This window comes from Oreochromis niloticus, linkage group LG13, assembly GCF_001858045.2.
Source record: "Oreochromis niloticus isolate F11D_XX linkage group LG13, O_niloticus_UMD_NMBU, whole genome shotgun sequence".
NCBI classification, from domain to species: domain Eukaryota; kingdom Metazoa; phylum Chordata; class Actinopteri; order Cichliformes; family Cichlidae; genus Oreochromis; species Oreochromis niloticus.
In genome coordinates, this window is record NC_031978.2 from 29,698,440 (window position 1) to 29,714,281 (window position 15,842).

Consider the following 15,842-nt stretch of genomic DNA (forward strand, 5'->3'; position numbering starts at 1 on the left):
CTATTCCTCTGAAACCTGCAACTCCTTGATGCTGTTCTGGACTACGAAAATCAATAACATCCACCAGCAACTCAGATCAAATGTTGTGTCTACCCTCTCTCCAGAACCTTTTCTCCTTTTGGAACCGTTTTCCACTTTTCATCTTCCTGATTTATCTGATATTTCTGAGTTCATATGTAAATCAAAGCCTGCCACATGTCATCTTGACCCCATGCCCACGGGGCTTGTAAAATCCTGCCTCTCTTCTTTACTCCCACTCATCTCTGCCATCATTCACTCTTCTCTCACCACCGGTATCGTTCCCTCCTTATTCAAGACTGCTCTAGTCACTCCTATACTGAAAAAACCTTCTTTAGATCCCAACAACTTTAACAACCTCCGTCCGATTTCCAATCTACCCTTCATTTCTAAAATACTCGAAAAAGTGGTTGCAGCTCAACTTCATTTACACCTGGGTAATAATAATATTTACGAGAGATTTCAATCTGGTTTTCGCTCATGTCACAGTACAGAAACTGCTTTACTGAAGGTCACTAATGATCTTCTAATCGGAGCTGACTCTGGTCTTCTTACCATTCTCGTCCTTTTAGATCTGAGCTCAGCCTTCGACACTATTTCTCACTCTGTACTTCTAAGCAGACTTTCCTCTCTCGGCATCTCTGACACACCCCTCGCCTGGTTTCAATCATATCTCCTTGACCGCTCCCAGTTTATTCAACTAAGATCATTCCGCTCTCGTCTATTCCCCGTCACCTCTGGTGTACCCCAAGGCTCAGTCTTAGGCCCTCTTCTCTTCATAATATACATCCTCCCTCTAGGTACCATTTTCCGCAAATTTGATCTCCAGTTTCACTGTTTTGCTGATGACACCCAGTTATACCTCTCTTGCAGACCTGACTCCTCTCTACCACCTTCCTCCCTTTCAGAATGTCTATCCGAGCTAAAATCCTGGTTTACCTCTAATTTTTTAAAGCTCAATGAGGATAAAACTGAGATCCTCCTTATTGGCACCAAATCCAACCTTTTGAAGGCGAACCATTTCTCACTCACCATCGATAACTCCACAGTTTTCCCTTCTCCTCAGGTTAAGAGCCTCGGTGTCATCCTAGACAGTTCACTTTCCTACAAATCTCACATCAATAATCTCACCCGTTCTGCCTACTTCCATCTACGCAATATTAACAGATTACTTCCTTCTCTTTCCACCCAGTCTACGTCCATTCTTCTCCACAGTCTTGTTACATCCCGTATTGACTATTGCAACTCTCTTCTGCATGGTCTCCCCCAAAAACCCCTCCATAAGCTTCAACTGGTTCAGAACTCTGCTGCTCGCATTATCACCAGAACCCCCTCCTACCAGCACATCACCCCTGTTCTTCAGGAACTTCACTGGCTCCCTGTGAAATCCCGGATAATATTCAAACTTCTTCTGCTCACCTTCAAGGCCATTCATAACCTCGCTCCTCCTTACCTTTCTGACCTGTTAACCACTACCTGTTCTGCCCGTTCACTTCGATCTTCCTCTTCTATCCAGCTTGCTGTACCTTCCTTCCGCCTCACCACCATGGGAAGCAGAGCTTTCAGCTGCTCTGCTCCCAGGCTGTGGAACTGCCTACCCCCAGAAATAAGAAACATTGGTTCTCTCCCCCAGTTTAAATCCCAACTCAAAACTCATCTGTTCAAATCTGCATATTCACTGTGAATCCACTGTTTGTTAATTTTATCTTGTGCTTTGTTTTATTGTTCTTATTTTTATTGTTTTACTATGTGTCTTCCTATTGTAAAGTGTCCTTGGGTGACTTGAAAGGCGCTTATAAATAAAATTTATTATTATTATTATTATTATTAACAACAACACCTACGCCAGAATGCTGTTTATAGACTTCAGTTCAGCGTTCAATACAATCCACCCCTCACAACTCATCAGGAAACTGACAGACCTGGGCATCAGTTCCCTCATCTGCAAATGGTTACTGGACTTCCTGACCAACCGCCCCCAACATGTCCGGCTGGATAACCACTGCTCATCTACCATCACAATGAACACCGGTGTACCACAAGGCTGTGTGATGAGCCCTTTCCTCTACTCCCTCTTCACCCACGACTGCAGACCTGCTGATGGTTCCAACACCATCATTAAGTTTGCAGATGACACCACGGTGATTGGCCTCATCAGTGACAACGATGAGGCCGCCTACAGGGAGGAGGTGGATCGTCTGGCTGAGTGGTGCGACACAAACAACCTGCTGCTTAACACCGAGAAGACCAAGGAGCTCATCGTGGACTACAGGAGGAATGCTGACCCACATCCACCCATACACATTAAGGGGACGGCTGTGGAGCGTGTGAGCAGCTTCAAGTTCCTGGGAGTCCACATCTCCGAGGATCTCACCTGGACGACCAACTGCTCCAAGCTGGTCAAGAAGGCTCACCAGCGCCTCTTCTTCTTGAGGACTCTGAGGAAGAACCACCTTTCCTCAGACATCCTGGTGAACTTCTATCGCTGCACCATCGAGAGCATCCTGACCAACTGTATAACAGTCTGGTACGGGAACTGCTCTGCCTCGGACCGGAAGGCGTTGCAGAGGGTCGTGAAAACTGCCCAGCGCATCGCCGGAGCACCACTTCCTGCCATAAAAGACATCTACAGGAAGCGGTGTCTGAAAAGGGCTGGGAAAATCATCAGAGACCCCAGTCACCCATCACATGGACTCTTCACCCTCCTGCCCTCTGGGAGGCGCTACAGGAGCCTCCGGGCTAAGACCACCAGGTACCGGAACAGCTTCTTCCCCACAGCTGTCAGACTCCTGAACTCTGCCTCCTGACATCTGACCCACATTAACACATGGACTGAACATACACACACCCACAATGGACAACCGTACCCTCAAACACACAATAATAACATGGACTGAACCACCACTCACAACCACTAGAACTTTATACAGCCTCTGTAGAAATGATCCACACTCTCACTTATCTTAACTGCACTACTGTATAGCTCTGTGTAAATAATCATTCTGTACATACAATAATTTTTAACCTTACAACTGTTTACAACTTGCATAGTTCCCATTTCTGTATAACTGTATATCTCATATTTCTGTAAAGTTATTTATTTCATATTCTGTATAGTTTTTCATATTTATATCCTGTTCATATCCTGTACATAGCTTGTACTCACTACAGCCTGTACATACCTATAGTTATAGAATATTCACAACATACTTCATACCGTGTACATTATAACATACCACAATAGACCCATTTCTGTAATATACTTGCATATCTATATTATTGCTAATATATATTGTAATATATCTATATCACTAAAGCACTTCTGGATGGATGCAAACTGCATTTCGTTGCCCTGTACCTGTGCATGTGCAATGACAATAAAGTTGAATTCTATTCTATTCTATTCATTATGAAACCAAACATCAGGCCTATGCATCCTACACTGGTGCTGAGCGAGAGCAGAAATTAAAGCAAATGCTAGCTATCCTGCGGGGTCAGCAACAGTATTTTTTTTCGTGCTCAAATTGTCCAGAAAAAGGCTCCAATAGCAGCTATGAGGTCGCCCAACTCATCGCAAGACATGGCAAGCCTTTTTCAGATGGAGACCTCATAAAACACGGCCTCGTTAAAGTCACCGAAATAACGTGCCCGGAAACAGTGCAGGACTTCAACGATGTCGGCATGTCCAGAAATACAGTTGTGCGATGCATTGAAGACTGTCAGCCAACATTAAACTGCAACTGTCTGATAAAGCTGTGCTTTTGATTTTTACACCATCGCATGCGATGAGAGCACTGATGCCACAGACACCGCACAGCTGCTATTTTTTTGCGGGGAGTGGACGAGAGCACGAGCACTTTAGGTAAGTAAAAAATATATTCCACAGTACCCGTGTGTTAATAAGCATGCATGTGCAGGTACACATGCTTCAAATATCAATAATGCGCATCAATTCTGTCACTACCCTGCTTTTGCGCACCACTTTCTTATATGCGTTTTTCTTGTTAACACACAGAGTACACACCGCTGTGCACAGCGCACGCACACGCAAAGTCAGCTGATCTCATCTGATGCAGATCTGCTCCTTGGTCAAGTGACATTTGTCTGGATTTTTGCCACGAGTGGCGTACGATGAGCACCGCGGCTGGATGGCCCGATTTAGATACCCAGCGCAGCTGATACTCCAGAATAATTTACTAAAATTATATGCACTCCTGTTATTAAGTCCAGTGCAGTCTGTTAATGTTGATAATCGTTTCAAACGAATGTTAATAGATGTTTTGCTAAGCCTAATAACTTAAATAACAAACTTGAAATCTACCCGTCCCATTTTCCCCTTTATTGTTTTTTCTCTGTGCTGTAAATCTTCTGTCTAAGAAGAAATCTGAGCTGCTGTTCTGAGAATGAGCTACCAAAGCTTTTTCTGAATAAATCAATAAAGATCCATTTATCGAAAGCTGTGATGAAGGCAGTTTTGTCTTTATTATATTCAACAATATAACACATTTGACCACTTTTAAGTGATTTTTAATACAGTAAAGTTAAAGTTATATACCTAATTTCTAGTAAGTGGCCCAGCCCCTCCTATATTTTTATGCATGTGGCCCTCAGTGAAAAAAGTTTGGACACCCCTGTCTTAAATGAAAGGTAGATTTCTTTGTTTTTGTTTGTCTGTGATCATCACCAGTTTATCATCATCATATCATTGCTCATTCAGATGCATGGATTCATTCCATTTTTAGATCAGGTAACTGAGTGGAAACCAGAGCAGGTTCCACCTTGGGTGAGGAAGTAGAACAAGTGAGAAGTGTTTAGACTCGGCGTGCTATCACAACCAAATTCACTTCCAGATCAGGTCGCTGGGCTGTTTACTGTGACACTGATAAGTGCATTTGTCATTGTCGCACGCTGTCACTGCAAATGTTAGATGCATATGTTTAGATGACCAGATTTGATCATAGCAGGGCTTTATTTTTGTGGATGTGTTTAATAAAGGGATGTAAAATTTTGCTTTATCTCATAGTGTGCACAGACATGCTCATGTTACAGTGTATGGGATGGAACAAATTAAAAGAGTGCACCATGTGCAGCACACTTCATAAAAGTTCTCTCCACAGACACAACCAGACTTACAGAAGAAAAATGACAATTTTGGTAATGCACGTGTCTAATTTTCACGTTCACAATGTAGAAAAGCTGAGAGAGAGAATTTAAGTCCTCGGAGCTGTCACTTGATGCCGCACAGACACATCAGCTGGTTCATGACATTCAGTGCTGGGCTCAGATGTTCGTTTCCATAAAGTTAAAGTGTCTAACATACTCACTAAACACATCATTAATGTAATTCATTTGTTTTTATAGAATCAGGAGGTCAGGACAGATGAAGACGAAGCACTTTTGTCAAGTACCAAGTCCTTAAAACATCAGAAGAAGACATTTTGGTGCCAATCTATCGTGCTAAATGAGCACGTTGCCATGGTAGCAGGAGGAGACAAAGTTGGGCCACTGGACTTGACATTTATGTTTTCCTATAGCAGCTGGCCTTTGATGATGTGCTTTGCATTAGTTTTGTTTTAGTTAAGTGCACTATCCCTGAAGATGATTTAATAGCAAGTAATAAGTGTCCTGTGTTCTTTTAATTTAGAGCATAGTTGGTATTCTCTTCAAAAAGAAGGTCTTTGATAAGGTGATGGCTGTAAAAAGGCTCCAGGAGGAGGATGTGATGCTCCTGAAAGAGATGATGCAACTCTAGAAGACTTTCAGGTAAAAGGAGCTGAGTTTGCAGAATGCCAGTGTGAGGCGCAAGGCAGTGACAGAAGAGAGGCTGTCCTAGCACAACTCCTCAAGTTTTTAGGCCCTGTCCTTAGAGGTTTCTAAGCAAGCCAAAATATTCTTCTGACTTACTGAAGCTTGAAAAAGTTGCAGCTATTTATTTATTTATTTTTTAAATGCCTGTTAGAAGGCCATTGTGGTATACTTAGGCCCGCTGCTTACAGTTTTTCTTCATCTTCCTGGCATTCAAAAACTCCAATTTTAGCTGTTCTTCAGGTTCTAAAACCCCGATGTTCAGTCGTTACTTTCATGTGGCAGTTTTGTCATGTGAAAAGTAATTAAAGTCTCCTCACTGAACTGCTGTGCCGTTTTGTGTGTAACGCTGATGTGTGAGGCCTGCCCTGCCAAGCATGCTTCATGTTTTTGAGACAGTGTCTAAACCAATCACATCATGTGACAGACTAACACATCAGAACCTTTTGCTCTGAAGTCAGTCGGTGAAGACCAACTACAGTTTCTGACGCCAAAATTTTGTGACTCCCTGTTCTCCCGAGTATTCTCTCAGTCATCACTGGTGATCAGTGGTGTGCAGGCCTTGCTTTAGCCGTCATCGCAGGATTTTAAAATCTGGGCAGTAACCTTAATTCACCTATTCATTAAGCGTTTTGTTCTTGTATGGTTAAATTGCCATATAAGTGTTATTTGCTTGAACAGTGTTTGTGTGTCTATGCCGTCATACTGGTGAAAGGCACTTTTTCCCAAGTAGAGGGCCTGGTCTTTCCACTGGAACAAAATGGAAAACAATGACTTGACAATGACAAAAAAAGGAAAAAGTGATTTACTTTGTCACCGATTCTGTGCGGAATTTTTATGGATGGAATTTCTAGGTGTAGCCAAGTGGTGGAAGGCTTTCACTTGGGTGGTTTCAGAATCTCATCTCTGCTTTTTGCAGATGATGTGGTTCTGTTGGTTTTATCAGGTGGCGGCAAAGGGTGGAGTGTCCACTCCGGGTCAGGGATGAGTTCCTACTCCAAGTGGAGGAATTTAAGTATCTCTGGGTCTTTTGCACGAGCGATGAGAGAAGGGAGTGGGAGATCGACAGGCAGGTTGGTTCTGCAGCTGCAGTGATGCAAATGCTGTACCGGTCCATCGTGGTGAAGAGAGAGCTGAGTGTAAAAGTGAAGCTCTCAGTTTACTGGTCGATCTATGTCCCTACCCTCACCCATGGTCACGAGCTGTGGGTAATGACCGAAAGAACGAGAACACGGATACAAGCGGTGGAAATGGGCTTCCTCTGAAGGATGGCTGGCCTCTCCCTTACGGAGAGGAGTTCGGCCATCTGGGAGGGGCTCAGAGCAGAGCCGCTGCTCCTCCACATCGAAAGGAGCCAGTTGAGGTGGTTGGGGAATTTGACAAGGATGCCTCCTGGGCAGATAAGCAGAAGAAGAAAGATGGATATACAATATAACAACAACATCTAAATAATATGAACTATTGAACTAAAAGCACCACAGAATCCTTAATAAAAAATAAACATTTTGTATTGTAAGCCCTAATAATAAATAATAGGATATAATGTAAAATTATGGTATTTGAATGCAGTGATTTTGCCTAGAAGCATGTAATAGTTTTGCAGCTTAGTATTTGTTTGATTAATCAAACAGATTCTCCTACCCTACTCAATTTGTGAATTAAGTTACATTATAAATCCTTAACCAAGCTCATCATTAGCTAAGTACTATTTACTAACTATTAGCTAACTACTGCTGATGATGCTGACATAGAGAGGTGTATGTACAGCAGTAAATATACAGTATATGGCTGTTTAGCCGGAAGCCACAAGTTTCTGTCATTTGGCTTTCTTTAGCGTTAATACTGTTGGTGGTTAGCCTTACACATTTTGGGTGCAGTAAGAACCTCTATGAACCACAACAAATAAATGAATGATATAATGCATAACTAATAATATAGTTATTGTATTATTCATTGTCATTTTGTCTGTGGGCCTTTTTGTCCGGTTCTGCTCTCAGATATTCGTTTTAACACACCATTTCATTAATAAAAATTTGGTCATAAAAAGGCATGGCATCTCTTCTCAGTGGAGTGTTTCCCTTAGATGCCATCCAAGAAGCCTAAAATCTTGATAAAAAGTGAAGCGCTAGTCACATTGCTTTGTAGGTGCATAATTGAAGGAAACAAAAAACATATATATTTTTTGAACTGGAGAACTTGTTGCTTTGTTAAACAGCCAACTCTTGGTTCAAACACAGGCTCCTGGCCAGCACACCTGACTCAACACACTACGCTGCTCTGCTAGCCAAGATAACTAAGGGTGGCTGTGGCTCAGGAGGTGTCTGAATTTTAGATAGAAAGCGCTTACATGGGAAAAGCATATCAAGAAGTGCTTGTATGAATGGGTGTGAATGAGGCAAGTTGTATAAAGACTTTTAGTGCTCAGAGTAGAAAAGCGCTATATAAAAACCAGTCCATCAATAAATGAAATAAAGTAAGGCTATAGTGGAATTTCTGTATAAAACTCCCCACCAGAATTTAGTTATTTACATTTTAATAATTTTTATCTGATCCACTTACCAGTGTTTTACTTTTTATCTCTTTTCTTTCTTCCTTCTCGTCTCCAAAGTACAAGTCCTCTATACTGTCATGGACTCTTTCCTTGTTCTTATTAAGTTTGTATAAGCAGAAACATGCAGGGCATTTTCAACAGGAGTGACTGGAGTCAGGTGGGACCCCCCCAGGAAGGTTATGTCTTTTCTTCTGTCACTATAAACTGCCACGGCTGTAGTTCAAGTTATGTCAGCCCTCAGGGTTACCCCCAATGGCTTGGAGCCTTTACCTGGTGGCATGTAGCGCCTCTGAGTGGAGAAAAGTGGCATACCAAAGGACCTTTAAAGTGCTGTGTCAAGGGCTAAAAACACAAACAGCTGACAAATGTTTCATTCATGGGAATGGAGGCTTCCACAGAGGTGCTTTATTATACGGGACTTATAACTGACAATAGGACTGCAGGTTTTTACAGAGCCGCATCATTTGTACGTGATTATCTTGGCACAACTTTCAACTGTACCTCAAAGTGGATGCCCCCACCACCTTCATGTGCTATTTAGCAATTACTCATTGCTTATGTAAGGTCATTGTTTACAGTATTAAATAAGGAATTAAATAAAAATCATGCTAAAAAAAGAAAAAAGTCTGCATTAAAATCTACAGGCAGTGAACTATAGGTCTGTCTTCAGTAACAGGTATTTTGTCCAATAAATAAAACCCTACGTGAAAGTTTGTGTATTGTTAAACTTGCAATCACTTCCTAAAAAATACTGATAAATACTAGAATGTTGCTCATTTTCTCCTACTTGATGTTTCTTTGATCTAGCCTTATTCATTCGATTTATGTTTAGTCTAAAACTACTGATGAGAAACCTTTCATGAACTGCCTTGAAATTTTGGAGGGTTTTTGCAAAAGATTATCTGAATGAGGAGCTTTATCAGAGCTTGGTCTCAAATGCCATTCAACTTTACTGTTTCTTGTTTCAAAGGTTAAAACATCCAGTTCCTATAGAATAAACAGTTTTCTGAAACCTGTTAAACAGAGACAGGTACTGGCTTCTAATTAATGGGCTAATGTGCTTCCTGTAAGAGGAGATAGGAGAAGAAAAAGCTCCATTTATAACTTTATATTGCAATCATTTTTTCTCCATTCGCTTTTCATTTGGCTTTCAGTGTCTCCACAGGGACAAGTCTCTGACCGCTGTACACACAGCTGGCTGAAATAAAAAAAAAAAATGAAAACTTAATTAACTCCAGAGTGGAGATATTATCCAAACAGACAGACAGAGAAGCTACACTCGTTTAAAGCCCAGTCAGCGCAGGTCATGCTCCATGAATTATTCAAGCTGCCCGCCGGTTTGCAGAGTGAGTTTTAAGTGGACAATGACCCTGTGCACACTCATTTAGCCTGCGCCTCAGCTAACAAGGCTAAGTATTCACCGACTCTCCACTATCCTCTACTAACAAGCTAATGGAATTTCAATCAAGAGGATGCACTGAATGGCTTAACATGGGCTAGCCTCGCTCTGGCCCGCTATACACACACATATCAATATTCAATTAGATCTGTGGGTTTTTCAGCCTGGCCTTGTTAAGTAAGAAGTTGGGTAAAGGGAAAGCTTGCAAAGGCCAAAAGGCTAGTTTCAACCAGGCGTTGATAACTTCAACAGAAGTCCTTAACTTTCTCTATAATCACAACCTTGGCTCAGATTAAAAGTGGCATTTGGAAAAATGTAGATAAATACAGTTCATACATTAATCAGCAACATTCCCAGTGTGCTACTGGCCAGGATTATTAAAAATAATCTCAGATTTTAGGGCTCAAAGCTATAAAAATGTTATTTATGAGCATAATTTTTTCAAGGTGAAAATTAGTGGGTTAATGAAATAAATGCAGCTCCTAAAGGTGCTTCAAACAAAATGTCCTAGTCTAAAAAGATCACGACTTCAGAGCAAAACACCACTGCATTCATTTCTCTGAAGAGCTGCAATAAACAGAGATGGTTACATACAATCCATGGACGTATGCAATATAAGGTATTTAGTATCTAGATCGGAAGTCGTCCATAAAATAAACATGTACTCAAGCACCTTTACTCCCCTCACATTTCACTGAGATAAAAGAAAGCACTGGAGTGTTACATGACTATTTTAGCTTTAAAGCGTAATTCTGGTTTTTTAAAGAAGACTTTACCATGATTTGTATTTGTGTACTTACCAAACTCACTAAGAAGGAGATGAGACTGCTAAACAGTGGACCAGGAACTGGAAACTAGCTGGAATCATACAAAAAACAAAAACAAAAGAAAAAAACCCCTCGATATCAGTTTTGCCACTAAATAGCATGGATTACATCGGGCTTGTGAAGATTCTCATGTGTTCAGATCATTCTATTTCAGAGACTTTAATGTTGACAGCTGGGCTTGCAGCACTAGAAGGAAACAATTCTTTAACTTTAAATTCTTCATCTTTCGATCAAAAGGAAGTGGCCTACAGTATGACACCATTTGTCAGCTACAAAGCAGTTCTGCAATCCCTCTGCAGGTAGTTTAAAAGTATTAGTAAGTTTTCACAAGGGCACTTGTCAGATGTTTTTTACTCATTTAGGGAGCTGGTTGTGAATTTTTCCATAAGTATAACAAAAATAATTAATAAGTGACAAAATGACAGGTGTGCACAGGTGAAAAAGAAGACATGGTTCACATAGTTCATAGTGATGGTGTTCCTTGGTTTGATAAATGCTAGTAAATTGGTTTTTATATAGTGCCTTTCTACTCCGCTGGAGCCTTATTTACCAATTCACACCCATTCATACAAACACTCTAACATTCACACATATTCATAGTCAGATGAACACATCGGAGAGAAACTTGGCCAAGGATACTTTGGCGCCAGAGCAGCCAGGGATCAAACCACCTACGTTCCATTTAGTGGATGACCTGAACTCCAAGAAAGGAGACAATGAGAAAAGAATAGTATCCACTTCAGAACCTTTTTAGTACTTACTGTTTTCTGTCCACACACTTTTACTGTCACTCACTGCTTATATTTATTAAATTATTAGATTATTGAAGATTTCTTGACTGGGTTTATGCAGTAAAAACTAATACATATCATTGTTTGAGGTCAAATACAGACGCTTTAAAAACCGAGGATGACAGAACTGTTTCAGTGAAGCCGTAACCGACGTCACCAGCAGCTTTGACTAAACAACACTGACAGAATTCCCGGGAAGGAAACAGATTCTTGCCACACAATTACTTTTTGAATATACTGTACACATTAGTGTAATGCCGTCAGAGGAAGGATCACCTCTTAACACTCGTTGAGTCTGATGACACAGAACATACGATGTTTTTCGAGCATGCCCACACATTAAGACTAATTCTCACCGATGTCTATGTGATTTTAACACTGAACAGATTAAATGCCTTGGCCTTAGCGACCGTCAGTGACACAGAACTTCTCTGACGATGGGTGACATGCTGGATCTGAATACTACTGCTCGATGCTTCGGCATCAGTATTCATAGGGGAAAGAAAAGTAACTAGTGGACCGGAGTTCAAAAGTACTAATTTAGTAAAGTGCTGAAAGACTGCTTTGGTTGGTAATATCGAAACAAAAGACGACTTTTTAAAGCAAACTGCAACTTTTTTTGTTGTGGCCATGTAGTACTGATAGATAGCCCTCTGCCCAAAAAAGCCTCACAATTAGCTTGAGTTCCTTTTTGAACTGTTGCGGCGCCTTAATTTCAGAGTTCATTGAATGTCAGATGAAAAGTCCTTGTAGCATTGCATTCTGGGGGAACGTCAATTCCGTCTTATGTGCCAAACTAGTTGATGTGTTCAATTGAACATCTAAAAAAATGGGACAAAGCAAGAGCGAGCTTTATTCCAATTGGCTATAAGAAACAAAAGCCCACTCAACCTTGTTGATAGAAATTGCACTTGAGAGCAGAGCTGGCAAGCGCTACAGTAAATACTGATTAATTTGAATTCCTAATGAATAGGCGCTGAGTCTGAGAGAAGGAAAGGTATTGAAGGAATGTGGCATGTATTCTTCATTGAGGAAAAAAAAACAAATGGATGAATAAAGGAGGGTGAAGAGGGGAATAATTAATTAGTTTGCCAGAGTGGAGTACGCATTCAAATTGAAGGGCACACTGACAAGGCTTGCTCGCACATCCGCTCGAGAAGGACAAGGTATGCTACAAAAGTTAAGCAGAAATCAAAGTCCAAGGTCTATGAGGTCTGTTTAAAAATGCCCCATCAGTGTCATCTTTTTAACCTTTTTTTCCAAATACTTTTCAAAGGCCTCGGCTTGTTAGACAGCATGGCAATAACACCTCCAGCAGCCAGGAAAGAAGAGCAAAATATGCAGGGAGAGGTGTAAAGATGTGTGAATATTGTTGTCTTTTGAGTTACAGTCTTGTCAGTTAGTTTATAGTTGTGGTGTTATGTAGCGAGGACATACTGTACTGACAGGCTTCCATGGTGAGTCTTTTGCATTTGATGTAATGACACAGGGAACCTATTTTGTCTTTATGCGCAGCACTTCTGTGTTTGTATTTCGCCCTGTTCTTCATTGTGCGACGCAGGTTGTGCACGGAAGAAAGGCTTGACATGACATCTTTTTGCATTTGAACAGCCGAGACAAAGGCAAAACACGATGCGTCTGCACTGCCTGTCTCCCAGGAGGAAGGAAAAAAATTGAGGGAGAAAGCGAGGGATAAGGGAGAAACATTATGCAAATGGGTTTTATAAGTCGAGTCGGGCATGTTGTCGTGACACTGTCTATATTTAAAACAGGTCACCTTAACCCCACCCCCACTGTCTCAATGACAGACATCGAGTGAGGCTGCGCTGACATCTGGATGCCGCACGACTGCGGCGACACACGGATGCACGGACACTAACACGTGCACGAAATCAAAGGCATCTTATTTGCATATTGAAGCACACACAGTACACACACACACACACACACACACACACAGTATGACAATGACCATGATCTATGTATATATGTAAAACTGGCCAGCCCATTCTCTGCAGGCCAGGACCCAATCATTCCAGCACGCTGAGCAGAGAGACAACCAGTCAGCCACTCAGCCCAGCAACAGGGGTGACAGAAGAGAATACCTGACCCCGGTGCATTCACCCATCCCTTCATTCACCCGTCCCTCCCGCTCCTCCTTCATCTGCTGGCCCCTTCGCATTCCCTCACTCCTCCATATTCAACAACAGCAGCATGCATGCATGCATACGAGCCCTGATTTTATGGGGCCATCGAGTGGCCATGAAGAATGGCTACCGCCTATTTACCCCCCTTCCCCTCCCCTTTTCTTCCTGCCTGGAGGCCCTCGGGCTGTCCATTTTTAATGGAGAAGAGATGGCACTGACCGGCACTCCCTCTTCATCCTTCCATCCTTCGCCCCACACCAAACCTCCATTTCAATAATTTTCATCACTTCATTTATTTCTTCTTCTTTTTTTTCCTTGTCTCTCTTGCATTGACCTAGATACCAATGAGGCAGGGTGACACTTCTTCCCTGGCCAAAGCAGGACCCTTCATATCTCTCAACCATTACTCCACCATATTGGCATCTTTCTCTCTCTTTATTTCCCTATCAGTCTCTCTTTCTCTTCTCTCCCTCTCTCTCTCTCTCAACTGTCCATAAAATATGCCTCGGCGTTATCTCTCCCCCCACGCAGGAGAATAATGAAAGGCAGTGGCATGACAGATTGGACATAGATGAGATTGCCGCTGTGACTATATGCACGTCTCGCCTCGGCCCCAGCTTTGCATCTGAAATGGAAAAAGGGTGGAGGGCGTGTGTGTGTGCGTGTGTGTATATGTGTGAGAGTGTAGGTGCGAAAGGCGGGGGTGGGGCAAGGGGTGACAGTAAGCTTGAGGGGCAGTGGTGTGGTGGTGGGGGAAGGGGGGAGGACTGTAGCGGGTGGCAGTGAGTGAGGAAAAAGAAAAAGGACTGGTCTGTGTAGTTGATGTGCTTGACGTTAAAGGGGAGGGAGTCTCCAGACAGTGTGTGTGTTTGTGTGTGTCTGTGTGTGTATTTAAAAATGACCATATCATGGGGCAAATTGAGAAAAATCCAAAACGAACCTTCACTGAATCATAAAAAATATGTAATCAATTACTGTCCTCACTCTTCGTCACACACGGTACAGGAAGAGTCACTATCAGTGTGTATGACCACTCTGAACTGACTGGCAGCTGTGAGATTAGGTAGATTACAGCCTGCGAGCTTGGGCGTGAGGACCCAACATGCTGCCAAGATGGCTGCTGTAGTGCGGTGGCGGCACGATGCCAGCAGGCAACATGTAGGCACCTGTTACTGCTACAGCCGGACATCATGCTCAGCCAAGGTGCCGGCAACTGCTGCTACAGCGGGGGGTTAACAGGGGCAAAGAGAGAGTGGAAGAGAGAGAGGGGGATGCCCGCTACTCTCCTGTAAATGTGAATTTAGAAAAAAACAACAACAAACATATTAACTTTTTAATATCCACAAGGTCACTCGAAGTTTGTCTGAGGGTTTGGGTTTTGTTTTAAGAATGTTAGAAACAAAGTTCTGAAACATTAGCATTCCAATTTCTATTTAAAAAGTGGTGGATGTTTATATGTCCAAATGAAAATCATAAAACAGAACTGAAAAGCCAAATTGCATGTAACGGTGTTGTCCACTGGTGACCTGGTGGATGATATGAGTTGACTTCTGTTCGATGAGTTTGATTTTGAATGTATCAAACCAGGGATGCACTGCTTGTTAAATTCTACACTGATACTGACGTTTAAAATGAAAGTTTGTCCAACAACAAATTCTGTTTGTTTTTTATTTTTGTCATTTCCCATTTTTAACAAAGGAACAAAGAAATTCTTTTAGAATTTTTTAATATTTATCCAGGGCCAAACAAATCTTACAAAACAGATAAATGCCAGCCACTGACACCTGGAAATGTCATCTTATTTGCCGATATACTGATATCAACAACAGGGCCAATGCTGACCGATACCAACATCCTGTTGCTATAAGGTCCCTTAATGCAGACCTTCTTTGTCTTTAGTAGTTGTCCTTCGGTGTGGTTGTAGTACTAAATTCATAATGGTATATTATGTACCCAAGCGAGTTTGATGGGTCTGGTGTGTTTGAATTTTACGATGCAAGAATGACAAAAAACCCCTAAAAGCAGCAAAGATTCTCATTAACACAGAAACACCGAGAGAAACATGACGTACATAATAACATTCATTCATTCAGTTTCTACTTTTCTACTTCAGCTTTCTACTTTTCTAAATTTCTACTACATAGCTACTGTATTATTACCACTGATAAGTTACTTTTTATCGAGTTTAACTCAAAAGTAATACTAAACTGCTTCTACTTAGATGATGGAGATCTGCATGGGTTTCAGGAAACAGTCGAGGGCTGGGATTGGAGCTCGGGATTGATCGCTTAGAGCATTTGTATT

General features: G+C 41.8%; 1 long non-coding RNA gene across 1 annotated transcript in view; it reads right to left on the reverse strand.

Moving 5' to 3' along the window:
• LOC106098758 (uncharacterized) overlaps nt 1-15,842 on the reverse strand; it is a 462,577-nt gene that overhangs the window by 41,629 nt on the left and 405,106 nt on the right. The window lies entirely within an intron of this gene.